Raw genomic sequence first — 17164 nt, forward strand, 5'->3', positions numbered from 1 at the left:
GCCTGGAACACACTGCCATGGGAGAAGGCAGAAGATAAAAATCAGCTTTATTTGTCCCGTGGAAACATGAAGTGAAATGTGCCGCTTTGCGACATTGCGCATTTAGACGGAGGCGGAACGTAAAGATTTTTACGCCTCGTGTATGTGAAGGATGTAAGAAATAAAGTCAATTCAATTCAGAAACCAGTACAGTCGAAGGAAGTGCTGGGGACACCATGCTTCTGGCTCCATCACAGCATGCTCTCAACTCTCCAACCCTAATCTGAATGTCTTTGGAATGAGGAAGGAGACTGCAGCACCAGGAGAAAACCATAGTGGAGAGAACATCCTATCTCCTCATAGAGTCCAGTGAGTATTGGACCTTGATCAGTGATTGCTGGCATAGTAAAGTGATTGTACTAAATGCCTGCGCTGCCATGTTACATCAATGTGATAGCAATGTTTAAGAGGCATTTAGATTGACACATGAATAGGCAGGGAAGTGAGGAAGGTAGACATGCGGTTTAAATAGACACCATGGTCAACACGAACATTATGGGCCGAAGGGAACCCACACATACCTTGGCGAGGATGTACAATCTCCTTACAGAGATTCCCAGGATTGAAATTGGAACTCTGGCGCCCCAGGCTGTGATAGTGTCGCATTAACCACTTCACTACTGCACCCCACCAGCCGTCTGAACAACCGGCTTTACCCCTACAATGCCAATGTAAAATTTGCTGGAAAACCCCTCTCCATGTCAGTACAAGCACCAAATATTTCACTCACAATTGCTGACGTAAGATTAGTTAGGAACAGTAATAACTCATCATCTTCACTGGTGTAAGACTAATTATGCTAGGTTACCAACATTAATAATTATCAAAGGGAGGTTTACAGTAATATCTATTTATCTGGTATTTATCACACACAAGATGACTAAATTTCAGATTTCTGATTTAGATTTATTTATCACATGTACAGTATATCAAAACCAGGGAGCCACGTTAGTGTAGCTGTTGGCACAACATTATTACAGCTAGGTGTGTCCAAGTTCAGAGTTCAATTCCAGTGCCCACTAAAAGGAGTTTGTACATTCTCCCCATGAACCACGTGGGTTTCCTCCCTTAGCCCACTGACATACCAGTTAGTAGGTTAAATGGTTATTGTAAATTCTCCTAAGACTAGTGTTAAATAGGTGTGTTGTTGGGCAATGGGGGCTTGCTGAGCCAGAGTCCACGCTGTATATCTAAATAAAATACATTTTAAAAAAGTGAAATATGTCATTTGCATTAACATCCAACACACACATGGACATAGTCCTTTAACCGCTGAACAGACAGTATTCTTCAACTTGAATTCTCTGGTGGACTTGTGGTTTCACAGACTCTGGGCTCAACTTCCCCAGCGGATGTTCAGACATGTACTTCTCACTTTGCAAAACTTTCAAGGTAAATGTATTTATAGAAACTTTATTCAGCGATTCACATGGTGCCATTATCTGGTAATACAGTAGTAGAACATTTGTTTTTACAGTTGCACGGAGCAACCACTGTTCTGAGCAGAAAATTTTTACATGGCCTGAAAACTATGCAGCATTTAAAATGTTTTTTTTTTGCAATAAGCATGCTATGAATATTTAGAATGAAAATTGAATATTCAAATACTTTTGATTTTATTTGTTAATTGAAGGGTATAATCAAGTCAAGTCAAGTACTTTTATTGTCATTTCGCCCATAACTGCTGGTGTAGTACATAGTAAAAAAGAGACGTTTTTCAGAACCATTGTGTTACATGACACATTTCAAAAACTAGACTGACCTACGTAAAAAACAAGAGAGAAAAAAAAACACACAACAACTACACTAGACTACAGACCTACCCAGGACTGCATAAAGTGCACAAAACAGTGCAGGCATTACAATAAATAATAAACAAGACAATAGGGCAGTAAGGTGTCAGTCCACACTCTGGATATTGAGGAGTCTGATGGCTTGGGGGAAGAAACTGTTACATAGTCTGGTCGTGAGAGCCCGAATGCTTTGGTGCCTTTTCCCAGACGGCAGGAGGGAGAAGAGATTGTATGAGGTGTCCTTCATAATGCTGTTTGCTTTGCGGATGCAGCGTGTAGTGTAATGAAACACAGTACAAGAAAAAAACTTTATTGTTTTGTACATTTTTTCTAGCTGAATCCAATCCCAGCTTCACAGCAACAAAGGCTATGTGCGTGGGAGCATTTCAGTTATTGCGTAGCCGTGCACCCTCACAGCTTAGAGCAAACAGTGGTTGTAGGGTGGTTGTCTTATTTTGTTGTGAATAACAGCTACATCTTTTCTAAGATAGTGATGTTGCTCACATAAGCACCATCTTTGAACTAACTTGGTATTTATAAACAGCATGGAGTCTAGAAAGTTTTCTACACATTGAAGTGGATATTTTTGAAGTCAAAGTAATTAGAAAATGGTGAAAATTTCATTAAATATATAATATGGAATTTTAAATAGAATACTTAGTTCTTGATAACACTGTTAAAATCAATAGGATCACGTAATTCAGGAGAGATACAATGGATTCCAGCTAATGGTCAATCAGTTAGTCAGGGCAGCCGCTTATTTGGAACAACTCTTAAAAAACAAAAACCGGGTGGGAAAATAGCCAGATTCCCTTCATGTATGTGGGTTCGTGAACTCTGTTTTTTTAAAAACTTTTTTTATTGTGTTTTCAAATAGTTACAGAATAAAAGTGTGTGAAAAAGAAAATATATGTTTCCCATCCCCCCTCCCCTTAACCCCTCCCCCCTAACATCCCTATAGAAAAAAAGAAGAAAGAAAGAAAGAAAAAAAAAGGAATGCCTGGATATTGGAAGATCCCCACATGCTCCATGGAGTTCGTAATAACTTTAGAATATATATTTATTTCTTTCCCCAAGTAACCAATTATTTCATCTTCGGAGCACCTATATATTTAATCCTATCTTTTGTAAATAAGGGTGCCAAATTTTCAAAAATGTTTCATATTTATCTCTTAAACTATAAGTAATTTTTTCAAGTGGAATACAGCCATAAATTTCTTTCTTCCAACGATCTATACTTAAATATGTATCCGATTTCCAAGTAACTGCAATAGCTTTTTTGGCTACTGCCAATGCAATTTTTATAAATTCTTTCTGATATTTATTCAATTTGGATATCGGTTTTATCCCTTCAATATCACCTAGTAAAAGTAATATTGGATTGTGTGGAAGTTGTATTCCAATAATTTGTTCCAATAAAACTCTTAAATTTGTCCAAAAAGGTTGAATTTTAGAACAAGACCAAGTAGAATGTAAAAAAGTACCAATTTCTTGGTTACATCGGAAACACTGATCAGATCAATTTGGGTTTAATTTATTTATTTTTTGTGGTGTAATATATAATTGATGTAAAAAATTGTATTGCACTAATCTTAATCGGACGTTTATTGTATTTGTCATACTCTCAAGACATAGTCTTGACCAATTTTTTTCTTCAATTTTAATATTCAAATCACTTTCCCATTTTTGTCTTGACTTATGGACTCCTTGTTTAATTGCCTGTTTTTGAATCAAATTATACATACAAGAGATAAATTTTTTAATCTTTCCTTTTTGAATTAAAGTTTCTATTTCATTGGATTTCGGTAATAACATTGTTTGACTTAATTTTTCTCTTAAATAAGCCCTTAGTTGAAAGTAACAAAAAAGAGTGTTGTTTGATACTTTATATTTATTCTTTAATTGATCGAATGACATTAATATATCTCCTTCAAAACAATCTCCTATATATCTAATCCCTTTTTGAAACCAGTTATATAAAAGTTGATTATCCATTGTAAAAGGAATAAGTCTATTTTGAATTAAAGATCTCTTTGCTAATAAGGATTTCTTTGTCTCATCGTCAACATTTATCTTATTCCATAAGTCAATCAAATGTTTTAATATAGGAGATTCTTTCTTTTCCCGTATCCATTTAGATTCCCATTTATATATAAAATCTTCTGGTGTGTTTTCTCCTATTTTATCTAGTTCTATTCTAATCCATGCCGGTTTACCTTTCTCAAAAAAAGATGCAATAAATCTAAGTTGATTTGCTTTATAATAATTCTTAAAATTTGGAAGTTGTAACCCTCCTAGCTCAAATTTCCATGTCAATTTTTCCAACGATATTCTTGACATCTTGCCTTTCCAAAGAAACTTCCTCATATTTATTTAGCTCTTGAAAAAACTTCTGGGGTAATTGTATTGGTAATGATTGAAATAAGTATTGCAATCTAGGGAATATATTCATTTTTATGGTATTTACTCTACCTACTAATTTTATTGGTAATACCATCCATTTATCAAGATCTTCTTGAATCTTTTTCAATAGTGGTAAATAATTTAATTTGTATAAGTTCTTTATGTCATTATCAACTCTTATACCTAAATATTTTATACCATTTGCTGGCCATCTAAATTGGGTTATTAATCGACATTGATTATAATCTCCTTTAGTAAGAGGTAAAATTTCACTTTTATCCCAATTTATTTTATAACCTGATATTTTCCCATATTCTTCTAATCTATAGGATAATTTACACAATGAGTGCAATGGGTTTGTTAGATAAAGCAGAACATCATCAGCAAATAAGTTAATCTTGTATTCTTCCTGATTAACTCTGAAACCCTTAATATCTGGGTCCATTCTAATCAATTCAGCTAATGGCTCTATCGCCAACACAAATAAAGCAGGTGATAATGGACAACCTTGCCTAGTTGACCTTGTTAACTGAAATGGTGTTGAAATTTGACCATTTGTCACTACTTTAGCTTTGGGATTAGTATTTAAGGTTTTAATCCATTTTATAAAAGATACTCCTAATCCATATTTTTCCAATACCTTAAATAAAAAATCCCATTCCAATCTATCAAATGCTTTTTCTGCATCTAAAGCAACTGCCACACTCATTTCCTCCCTCTTCTGCGCTAAATGAATTATACTACATAAGCGAGTTACATTATCTGCCAATTGTCTATTTTTAATAAATCCTGTTTGATCCATATGTACTAATTTTGGTAAGCATTTAGATAATTAGATAAGATTTTTGCTATTATTTTATAATCAGTGTTTAATAAAGAAATAGGTCTATATGATGTTGGCTTTAAAAGATCTCTATCTTTTTTTGGCAATACTATTAAAATAGCTGTCGAAAAAGATTCTGGAAGTTTATGCGTTCTTTCCGTTTGGTGTATTAACTCCATAAAAGGAGGAATTAATAAATCTTTAAACTTTTTATAGAATTCAGGCGGAAAACCATCTTCTCCTGGAGATTTATTACTTTGAAATGATCCTAGGGCTTCTTTGACCTCTTTCAATGTAAAAGGCATATCTAATCCCTTCTGTTCTTCCGTATTTAATTTTGGAAGAGTTATTTGTGATAAAAACCTTTCTATCTTGACATTGTCATTTTGTGATTCTAATTTATACAACTCAGAATAAAAATTCTTAAAAGCTTCATTAATTTCTAAAGGTTTATAAGTAATTTTATTTACTCTTGTTCGAATTGCATTTGTTTTAGAAGTCTGGTCTGTTTTTAACTGCCATGCAAGAACCTTATGTGATCTTTCACCTAGTTCATAATATCTTTGTTTAGTTCTCATAATTGCTTTTTCTGTTTGATATGTTTGGAGTGTATTATATTGTAACTTCTTGTTAATAAGTTGTCTTCGTTTTTCTTCTGTCATATTTCTTTGGGATTCTTTTTCTAATTTTGTAATCTCTTTTTCCAATTGATCTATTTCTATCATATATTCCTTCTTAATTTTAGAAGTATAACTTATTATCTGACCTCTCAAATATGCCTTCATTGCTTCCCACACTATAAATTTATCATCAATTGAATGTGAATTTATATCTAAAAAGAACTGAATCTGTTTTTTCATAAAATCACAAAAATCTTGACGTTTTAATAATATTGAATTAAATCTCCACCTATAAATTGATTCCTCTGGTTCATGAACTCTGTGAGTTCATTAGGACATGTTGGACAGTTTCTAACCAGCATCAGTCGCATGCGCTCGTGTGGCCATTAGACATTACACCCTGCTTAGATCCAATGATTTTAAACAGCGTCAGTTGCGTGTGTTTGTGTTCAAAATGCAGTGACCTTTGTCGCTTTAAAGAGCAAACATGAGGAAATCTGCAGATGTTGGAAATTCAAACAACACACACAAAGTGCTGGTGGAACACAGCAGGCCAGGCAGCATCTATAGGGAGAAGCGCTGTCGACGTTTCGGGCCGAGACCCTTCATCAGGACTAACTGAAAGGAAAGATAGTAAGAGATTTGAAAGTAGTGGGGGAAGGGGGAAATGTGAAACGATAGGAGAAGACCGGAGGGGGTGGGATGAAGCTAAGAGCTGGAAAGGTGATTGGCGAAAGTGATACAGAGCTGGAGAAGAGAAAGGATCATGGGACGGGAGGCCTTGGGAGAAAGAAAGGGGGAGGGGGGAGCACCAAGAGGGAGATGGAGAACAGGCAGAGTGATGCGCAGAGAGAGAGAAAAAAAACAAACAACTAAATATGTCAGGGATGGGGTAAGAAGGGGAGGAGGGGCATTAATAGAAGTTAGAGAAATCAATGTTCATGCCATCAGGTTGGAGGCTACCCAGCCGGTATATAAGGTGTTGTTCCTCCAACCTGAGTGTGGATTAATTTTGACAGTAGAGGAGGCCATGGATAGACATATCAGAATGGGAATGGGACGTGGAATTAAAATGTGTGGCCACTGGGAGATCCTGCTTTCTCTGGCGGACCATTCAGCGAAACGGTCTCCCAGTCTGCATCGGGTCTCACCAATATATAAAAGGCTACACTGGGAGCACCGGACGCAGTATACCACACCAGCCGACTCACAGGTGAAGTGTCGCCTCACCTGGAAGGACTGTCTGGGGCCCTGAATGGTGGTGAGGGAGGAAGTGTAAGGGCAGGTGTAGCACTTGTTCCGCTTACAAGGATAAGTGCCAGGAGGGAGATCGGTGGGAAGGGATGGTGGGGACGAGTGGACAAGGGAGTCACGTAGGGAGCAATCCCTGCAAAAAGCAGAAAGGGGGGGGGGAGGGAAAAATGTGCTCGGTAGTGGAATCCCATTGGAGGTGGTGGAAGTTACGGAGAATTATACGTTGGACCTGGAGGCTGGTGGGGTGGTAGGTAAAGACAAGGGGAACCCCTCTCGAGTGGGGTGGCGGGTGGATGGGGTGAGGGCAGATGTGCGGGAAATGGGAGAGATGCGTTTGAGAGCAGAGTTGATAGTGGACGAAGGGAAGCCCCTTTGTTTAAAAAAGGAAGACATCTCCTTCGTCCTGGAATGAAAAGCCTCATCCTGAGAGCAGATGTGGTGGAGACGGAGGAATTGTAAGAAGGGGATAGCGTTTTTGCAAGAGACAGGGTGGGAAGAGGAATAGTCCAGGTAGCTGTGAGAGTCTGTAGGCTTATAGTAGATATCAGTAGATAGGCCGTCTCCAGAGATGGAGACAGAAATATCAAGAAAGGGGAGGGAGGTGTTGGAAATGGACCAGGTAAATTTGAGGGCAGGGTGAAAGTTGGAGGCAAAGTTAATGATGCTATCCCCTTCTCACAATTCCTCCGTCTCCGCCGCATCTGCTCTCAGGATGAGGCTTTTCATTCCAGGACGAAGGAGATGTCTTCCTTTTTTAAACAAAGGGGCTTCCCTTCTTCCACCATCAACTCTGCTCTCAAATGCATCTTACCCCATCCTGACATATTTAGTTGTTTGTTTTTTTCTCTCTCTCTCTGCCATCACCCTGCCTGTTCTCCATCTCCCTCTGGTGCTTCCCCCGCCCCCTTTCTTTCTCCCGAGGCCTCCCGTCCCATGATCCTTTCCCTTCTCCAGCTCTGTATCACTTTCGCCAATCACCTTTCCAGCTCTTAGCTTCATCCCACCCCCTCCGGTCTTCTCCTATCACTTTTGCAATTCCCCCTCCCCCCACTACTTTCAAATCTCTTACTATCTTTCCATTCAGTTAGTCCTGACGAAGGGTCTCGGCCCGAAACATTGACAGTGCTTCCCCTTATAGATGCTGCCTGGCCTGCTGTGTTCCACCAGCACTTTGTGTGACTTTCGTCACAGCTGGTTGCCGAGAAATAAGCAGTAAGATAATCCAGAACTGTTTTGCTGACTGCAGCTTGAAGCATTCAGGCTTGGCGATGCCAGAAATAGCTGGATATGAAAAAGAAACAATTTCTCAACTTCAACAAGTTAGGAACTTCCCCATATTGCTCATTTTGCCTCCACGGAGCCGTTGGCTCTTTTATTTATGTAGTATGGGAATGTCCAGGGGTTTTTGGTTTGCGGGGGAAGGTTATCAGTGCTCTCACAGAACTAACGGGGGTACAATTACCAATGGACCCTGCTGTACATCTTCTAAATGATGACTCACACCTTTCCCTTACAGAAAAAACACGCAAAATCTGGCTGGCAGGCCTGACTGCAGCTAAGAAGATTGTAGTCCAGCGTTGGAAACCTCCCCATGATATTTCAAGTACTGACTGGCTTCAGAGCTTTTTTGGACATTTCTTACCTGGAATTATCATCAGCAAAAGTAAATGATGCACGACCAAACCCAATCTTAATGTGGACAAATTTGAGCTCTAACTTAAAGATCTTCTGTTAAAATAGGAATGCTCTGTCTGTGTATGCACTACTATTCAGTTTGTTGGGAGAGGGGAGAGGGGTGGGGATGAGGGGTGGGGGGGTGGCTGGGTTAAACAGTCAAAAGGTAATCGGCATCTGGTTGTCTTGAATGTAATTTGTTGGTGTTGCAATAAAAAAGTGATTAAAAAAACAAGTTAGGAACTTTGAACAAGTTCGAATTTGAAGGCATTGATAATCATCTTGAATGATACAATAAAAATGAAGATTTGGAGATGCAATTGTCAAAAGCATTGAATGAAGGCAGTCCATTATCTGCACCAGGTGCATCTATTCATTTACAGACAATCTAAAGAACATGGCAGTGTGCGCTGGATGAATTCCTCTGTCAATAACTACTAGGAACTAATATACAGGTTTATAGTACCATAGTGGTCTTGGTAATGTTCTAATGTGTTGTCTTTCATTTAAATACATAATTTGTTACTCAGTTACACAGTAGTTCGTCTTTTTTTTAAATAGCTTTTTAACTATTTCCATGGAACTTCAACTAACTGGGGCAGCTGCTTAATTGGGCCAAATGTGTCCTGATGTGTCCCAATTAACTGGAATCCAGCGAAACATTACTTTTGTGCTGCTGCTTGGAACACATAAGCAATGGGTGGCTTGGTATAATTCAAATAGTGAAATGCCTGACTTTTAAGATTCAGCCTTCAACCAAAATCACTGAAAACAAATTATCTACATAAACACAAGGGATTCAGCAGATGCTGGAAATCTGAGCAACACACATAAAATGCTGGAGGAACTCAGCAGGTCAGGCAGCATCTATTGAAATTGATAAGGAGTTGTTGTTTTGGGCAAACACCCTTCATCAGGACTGGAAAGGAAGGGGGAAGAAGTCGCTGTGTACGTACATCTACTGATGCCTCTGGACACATCTTCAGTGATGTTCCTGGAATCATCGGGTGTTTCGGGTCTTTCAGCATCATACACCCTCCTCCAGGAGACCCAGCCGGGACTGATCAGACCCCAGCTTGTGTCCAGATGGCTAGCTACTTCTGACTCCATTACTCCCCTCTTTTGAGCCACAGCCATCGAGGCCTTCACTGCCGCATCGGTGGTACTGCGGATGGCTCTCCTCTTCCTCTCTCCCTCGATGCCCAAATTGCTGTAGGCTCTGGCTAAGTAACGGGCTGCGAATTCCCTACACCCAACCTCCGCTGGGAGACACCTCGCCCTCCATCCAGCCTGCTGACCAGTCCTGCGTACTTCGATAGCTTCCTTTCAAAGGCCTCTTCCAAGTGATCTTCCCATGGGACTGTCAGCTCCAGCATCACCACCTGCTTGGTAGACTCAGACACAAGGACAATGTCTGGTCGCAGGGTGGTGGCTGCGATATGGCTGGGGAACTTCAGCTGCCGTTCATGGTCCACCAACAGCTGCCGTTCCCTTGCAGAGGTCAGGATACCTGCCGATATTCTTTTGGCGGGTATTGAAGAAGATGGTCAGGAGAGGGAAAGGAGTGGAAGCTGGCAGATGATCTGTGAGACCAGGTGAGGTATGACTGATACCCCTGTTCAAAGTTAAAGTAACTTTATTATCAAAGTATATGTATGTCACCATATACTATCTTGAGATTCATTTTTTCTACAGGAAAATAAAGAAATGCAATAGAATTTATGAAATACTATAAATAACAAAGGCTAACAAACAACCAATGTGCAAAAGACAAATCATGCAAGTAATAGAAAGTAAATAAATAATACCAAGAACATGAGTGAAAGAGTTCTTGAAAGTGAGTCCAAAGGTTGTGGAGTCAGTTCAGTGTTGGGGTGAGTGAACTTATCTATGCCGGTTCAGGAGCCTGATGGTTGAAGGGTGATAACTGTGCCTCAAGCTGGTGGTTAAAGGGTAATCCTCTTTAAAAAGAATGGAACTTAAACAGCACACAAAATGGAGGAACTCAGATGATCAGGCAGCATCTATTGTTTCCTGTGAGTTCCTCCAGCATTTTATGTGTGTTACTTGGTTTTCCAACACCTGCAGATTTTCTCGTTTGTGACTGGCAACCTAAATGTTCCCTTTGTCCTATCCCTCACTCCCTACCCTCTCTACAGCTTTAAACCAACTTGTTTTCTCTTTCCCACTACTGACAAGAGCTTTCAATTGCAAACGGTAACTGTGTTTCTCTTTCCACAGACACCTTGTCACTTGGGAATGTTTCCGGCTTTTGTTTCATTGACTTGCCTGGGTGGGTCTGATATTTTGTGGTGAATGATTCATCTTCTGACTACACAAACAATAGGCATATAATGGAATATTCTTTATTAGACTGGATTATAAGAGCTCCCAAAACAAAATTTATAGAAGCGATCTCATTAAAACATACTGTACAACATTCAAACAAAGCTTGATGGGGGTTACAGCCCAGAAACAGAATCATGTTTATTATTATGACATGTCATAACATTTGTTTTGCAGCAGCAGTACAGTGCAATGTATTAAAAATATAAATTACAAATATATACATAGTTAAATATTATATATATATAAAATCAGAATCAGGTTTAATATCACTGGCATACATCATGAAATGTGTTAGTCTTTGCAGCAGCAGTAAAATGCAATACATAACAACAGAAAAAATGTGAATTACTGTAAATATATATATATATGTAAAATAGTTAAATTAAATAAGTAGTGCAAAAATAAAAATAAAATAAAGTAGTGAGGTAATGTTCACGGGTTCAATGTCCATTCAGAAATTGGATGGCAGTGGGGAAGAAGCTGTTCCTAAATTGTTGAGTGTGTGCCTTCAGGCTCCTGTATCTCCTTCCTGATGGTAGCAATGAGAACAAAGCATGACCTGGGAGATGGGGGTCCTTAATGATGGACACCGCCTCTTTGATGCATCATTCCTTGAAGATGTCCTGGACACTACGGGGGCTAGTGCCCATGATGGAGCTGAAGCTTACAACTTTCTGCAGCTTATATCGATCCTGTGCGGTAGCCCCTCGCCCCCTTACCAGATGGTGATGCAGCCCGTCAGAATGCTGTCCGCGGTACATCTGTGGAAATTTGCGAGTGTCTTTGGTGATGTACCAAAACTTTGTGTCGTAAGGTGTAAGCGACCATGGTCTTCCATCTGAGTTTAATCTGATCATTGCCTGTGGGGAAGACCCCCTCCACCCTGTTCTTATTCTTTTCTCTATCCATGACCATGATTGTTCTCGGCAATTTTTTCCACAGAAGTGGTTTGCCATTGCCTTCTTCTGGGCAGTGTCTTTACAAGACGGGTGACCCCAGCCATTAGCAGAGGTTGTCTGCCTGGTGTCAGCGATCGCATAACCAGGATCTGTGATATGCAGCAGCTGCTCATACAACCACCCATCTCCTGCTCCCACAGCTTCACGTGACCCTGATCGGGGGATAGGCAGATGCTACATCTTGCCCAAGGGTGACCTGCAGGCTAGCTGGGGGGGGTGGGGTGGGGCGGGTGTGTGTGTGAGAGAGAACAAAAATAGTGAGGTAGTGTTCATCGACTGTTTATTCTTCTTTCCAGATGTTGCCTCACCAGCTGAGTTCCTCCAGTATTTTGTATGTGTTCCTCTGGATTTCCAGCATTTGCAGAGTATCGTGTTTATATTTTCATATTAATTTATGATATTCTTTGCAGTTTTTCTTAATTTGTGCCCAGTTTTCTGACGTCTGAATTCCGAACTCTGAACCCCCCCCACCCCCCAGCAATAATAGTGTTGCTCCCCCCCCCCCCCCCCCCCGGAATGAGTGGTTTTCTCCGGGTGCTCCGGTTTCCTCTCACAGTTCAAAGACATACCGGTTGGTAGGTTAATTGTCCTGTGATTGGTGATTGTCCGTTGTTTCTGACGATGTGCAGGAGAGTTTTTAAAAACCACTCTCTCAGCCTCGGAGGTCCAGGCACAGTGGTACGAGCCAGTGTGACAAGTTTTCTCCGTTGCAGTGGATGACCACGGCGTCATGCCCTTCACTCCCCACGGAGCACTGCAGGGCCGCCTTCCATCCACACGGTCCACTGGCCCTTCACTCCCCACGGAGCACTGCAGGGCCGCCTTCCATCCACACGGTCCACTGGAGCTGACTTTGCATACCCTTTCTCACCAGAGTACGAGGCCTGCTGGCTACCCTCACCTGGTTTAGCCCGCCTGCTGACGCGGTATACCAGCGTGTACCCACTGTCACATGCAAACAGCTACTTGGAGCCACAGGTGGGATCTGAGTGTCCGATAAGGTAAGCTGCCCCGGAACGAACACAAGCTCCCTCACCAGAGGTGCCACTCCTCCCTGGACGCCCCAAAATCCTGAGATTAGGTTAGGGTGAAATCAGGGGTTGTTGGGAGTTGCTGGGGTGGGGGGGGGGGGGTGAGCAGCTCAAAGGGCAGGAAGGGTTTTCTCCAATTTGTGTCTCTAAGTAAATAAATAAAATCTAGGGACTAGATTTTCATTGAGATTATCAAAATCAGGTTTATTATTACTGTCTTATTTGTTAATTTGCAGCAGTATTACAATGCAAAGACATAAACATTATTATCTTATTAATCCTACCTTGCATTTTTAGCCAGCTCCCCGTTGGCTGTAACAGTATGAACTGCACATATGTGCTTCTTTCCCGGTCACTTTCAGTACTGATTAGTTTGCTATAGGTGGGAATTCCTTAAGTGCTAAGAGCCCTGGCTCCATAGCATACTGAAGTGACAGAGCCTGGGTCTGAGATCGAGGAATGACCTGTTGTTTGGCCATTTTAAGTGCCGGGCCAGATTGAAAACTTCAGGGCGTCGGGGTCAAAGGTGAGAGGTGGGGTGATTCGGCTCACTGTTCTGCAACATTTACTCAGCTCCATGCTAAACTGAGGTGTGGCTTTGTGTCTGGACAGACTCTCTTCCATAAAATTCGGTTTTGCATGCTATTTGCTTACTCCTATCGTTTGCATGTTTGTGTTTTTTCTGTCTTTACATTGGGTGTTTGAAGGTCCTCCTTTCTTTAATGGGTTCTTTTGGGTTTCTTTGTTTTGTGGCTGCCTTAAAGAGACAGATCTCAAGGTTGTATGATGCCCTGTATAGATAGCTTCACAAGGATGTTTATAGGCCTGGATGGTATTATCCCCCCGAAGTTTAAGGCGGCTGAGGGATGAACTTGGAGAGGATTACAAAATCAGATATAAGGTGGATTGTCACAGCCTATTTCTCTGGACAGGAAAATCTACAACTATAAGACAAAGAACTAAAGGTGAGAGCACAAAGCTTTAAGGGGGAGTGGAGGGATGACTTTTCCCACACAGACAGTGGTCGGTACATTATATGGAATGAGCTGCCAGTGGAAGTGGTACAGGCATGTACAAAGTACACAGGTACATGAATTGGAAATGATTGGAGGGATAGTAGCCAAATACAAGGAAATGGGACCAGCTGAGTGGAATGGATGAACTGAGATGAAGAGCCTGTTTCCATGTTGTATAAAGCCAGGACTCTAAAATACCCAAGATTATTATTATTGGCATTCATAGCAAAAGGATTTGAGTACAGGAGCAGGGAGGTTCTACTGCAGTTGTACAAGGCCTTGGTGAGACCGCACCTAGAATATTGTGTGCAGTTTTGGTTCCCTAATCTGAGGAAAGACATTCTTGCCATAGAAGGAGTACAAAGAAGGTTCACCAGATTGATTCCTGGGATGGCAGGACTTTCATATGAAGAAAGACTGGATTGACTAGGCTTATACTCACTGGAATTTAGAAGATTGAGTGGGGATCTTATTGAAATGTATAAAATTCTAAAGGGATTGGACAGGCTAGATGCAGGAAGATTGTTTCCGATGTTGGGGAAGTCCAGAACGAAGGGGTCACAGTTTAAAGATAAAGGGGAAGCCTTTTAGGACCGAGATGAGGAAAAACTTCTTCACACAGAGAGTGGTGAATCTGTGGAATTCTCTGCCACAGGAAACAGTTGAGGCCGGTTCATTGGCTATATTTAAGAGGAAGTTAGATATGGCCCTTGTGGCTACAGGGATCAGGGGGTATGGAGAGAAAGCAGGTACAGGGTTCTGAGTTGGATGATCAGCCATGATCATACTGAATGGCGGTGCAGGCTCGAAGGGCCGAATGGCCTACTCCTGCACCTATTTTCTATGTTTCTATCCTCTAAGACCAGCTCTGTCCTACCTTGAAGTTACAACTATGTGGTTTTACACTTTCAGAAGTGATTTCTTTCTCCTATTTCTCAACCACATTAAAGCCAATCCTACACCCTGGTTTCCTTGGATTCCATCTCTTTTGTTCTACAGGTACATTCCTACACCTTCTCTTGGCTTCCTATCCTTCCCTCTCTTCTTGCTATTCCCATCGGGCAGGAGATCCAGGAATCTTGGGTCCACGCCATCAGGTTCAGAAGCAGTTGTTGCCCTACAACGATCGGGCTCCTGGACCAGCCTCGATGACTTCACTTGCCTCAGCGCCAAACTGACTCCACAACCTCTGGACTCACTTTTGGGGACCTTGCAGCTCATAATCTAAGTATTATTTGTTTACTTTTTATTATTTGCACAATTTGTCCTCTTTTGCGCAGTGGATGTTTGTGAGTCCTTGTTACATGTGTTTTTTCATGGATTCTGTTGTATTTATTTATCTTCCTGTGGGTTCCTGCAGAAAATTAATCTCAAGTTCTGTATGTAGCATATACATAACAAATATATTGATTATAAATTTTACTTTGAACTGTGAAATGTTCAAACTAAAGAAAACCATGGAACCTGTTCAAAGAAAAGTATCACTCATCCCCACACAAAAAACCATGCAAACTGGTAGCAAAAAAAAAAAGAGGAAGCAGGCATAATTCAGTTCAGCTCAATGTTCAACGTTCACTGGCTGTCCCAATTCAAAGTGGCTCAAAGTAGCAATAGAAAATGGAGCAACCAGAAACCAAAACAACACATCATAGCATGAACTACAGTCCAACCCACAAACTGCAGCACCATCCTCTGACATTGTGAGGGAGAGAGACTATTTAAATACTGGGACCTTCCTTCGGGAGCAGTGAGGGAGAGAGGGAGGGAGGGCGAAAGGGGAAGGGGTGGGAGGGACCATCACACGCAGACACCTTCCTCCAGCAGCAGTGAGCGAGAGGCTGGTAGACGGAGTTGAACACTCACTCGCCTCAATGTTTTCGATCCTCCTCGATGCTTTAACCGGCAAGATTGGTGAGAAATGGAGTCGATCACGGGCTTGCATCCCATCTTCAGGTTTCTTGGCTTCTATGGCGCTTGCCTCCCATAACCCTCTCAGAAATAGCAAAGCACCATAATCGCTCAATCGGCCCGAAAACACGCCATCAAACTGTAGCCGGCCCCAGCAGTAGCAGAAGCACATTTGAAAGGAAAAGGAAACCTAAAATTAGTATCTTTGTGGGCCATCTGGAGGAAGTTGCCCTTTTTAGCGATGTTTGCTGGCACCATCTTCATCTGGAAACATAGAAACATAATGTTTTCTTCAATATTAGGTCCCAAAATATATCATTCTGCAACCAAGCCTTGGGATGGACATAAGATTATGTTTAATTCTATTTGTGCCCTCAATTTGCTTTGAAAGCTACAAACATTTGGTTTTGTTTTTTTATTACAGCTGGTGTAATTATCTAGTGATTTAAGTTTTTTCCACTCTAGCCTTGACTACACCCTAAAAGAGGGGATCCCACTATTAACGGGTGGGGGGGGGGGGGTCTGTGAACCTCAGGATGGGAAACACTGCTCTCTGACACCTTTGCAAATGTGAATCTGAATTCATTGTTCTGTCAACAGGGCAAACTGTCCGGGGCCCTGAGGCAGCAAAGCAGCCCCAAACCACAATGCTCCTTCCACCAAGCTTCACAGTTGGGATGATGCTTTGGTGTTGCTGTGCTGTGCCCTTTTCTCCCCCCAAACATAGCAATGTGCAATTCTACAAAAGTTCAAATTTGTCTTACTTCTCCACAGAACAATGTCCCAAAAGCATTGTAGATGAACATCCAGGTGTTTTTTTTTGTGTGTAGCAACGTTTTTCTTTTTGGAGAGCAGTGGTTTCTTCCATGATGTCCTTCCATGAACACCGTTCTTGTTCAGTGTTTTCTTACAGTGGACACATGAGCAGTGAATTTAGCAAGTTCGAGAGACTTCTGCAGGCCTTTTGCTGTTACCCTTGGGTTCTTTTTCATCTCCTTCAGCATTGCATGCTGTGTTCTTGGTGTGATCTTTGCAGGGTCCTGATTTCCTCCATTTGTAGACAATTTCTCTTGCTGTGGACTGGTGAACACTCAGGTCTTTAGAAATGCTTTTTTTTCCCTTTTCAAATCTTTTTATTATTATTATTATTATTATTATTCAAAAATAACACAGGTACATCAAAGTAACAACACCTACAATGCCTCAAAAAAAGAAATTATCTTAAAGATTGAAAATTTTTGTGAATAAAAAAACCCTACTGAGCAAGAAAAGTGAGAAAAAAAAAGAAACCCATT

General features: G+C 41.0%; 1 long non-coding RNA gene across 1 annotated transcript in view; it reads left to right on the forward strand.

Moving 5' to 3' along the window:
* The window catches only part of LOC140729719 (uncharacterized), a 41216-nt gene extending 32510 nt beyond the window's left edge, over window positions 1–8706 (forward strand). The window contains exon 4 of the long non-coding RNA XR_012099402.1: window positions 8449–8706. This is a non-coding gene — a long non-coding RNA (uncharacterized lncRNA). The remainder of the gene's footprint in view (window positions 1–8448) is intronic.
* Window positions 8707–17164: the final 8458 nt, after the last annotated feature.

Source organism: Hemitrygon akajei, chromosome 6 (genome assembly GCF_048418815.1).
Source record: "Hemitrygon akajei chromosome 6, sHemAka1.3, whole genome shotgun sequence".
Lineage (NCBI taxonomy): Eukaryota > Metazoa > Chordata > Chondrichthyes > Myliobatiformes > Dasyatidae > Hemitrygon > Hemitrygon akajei.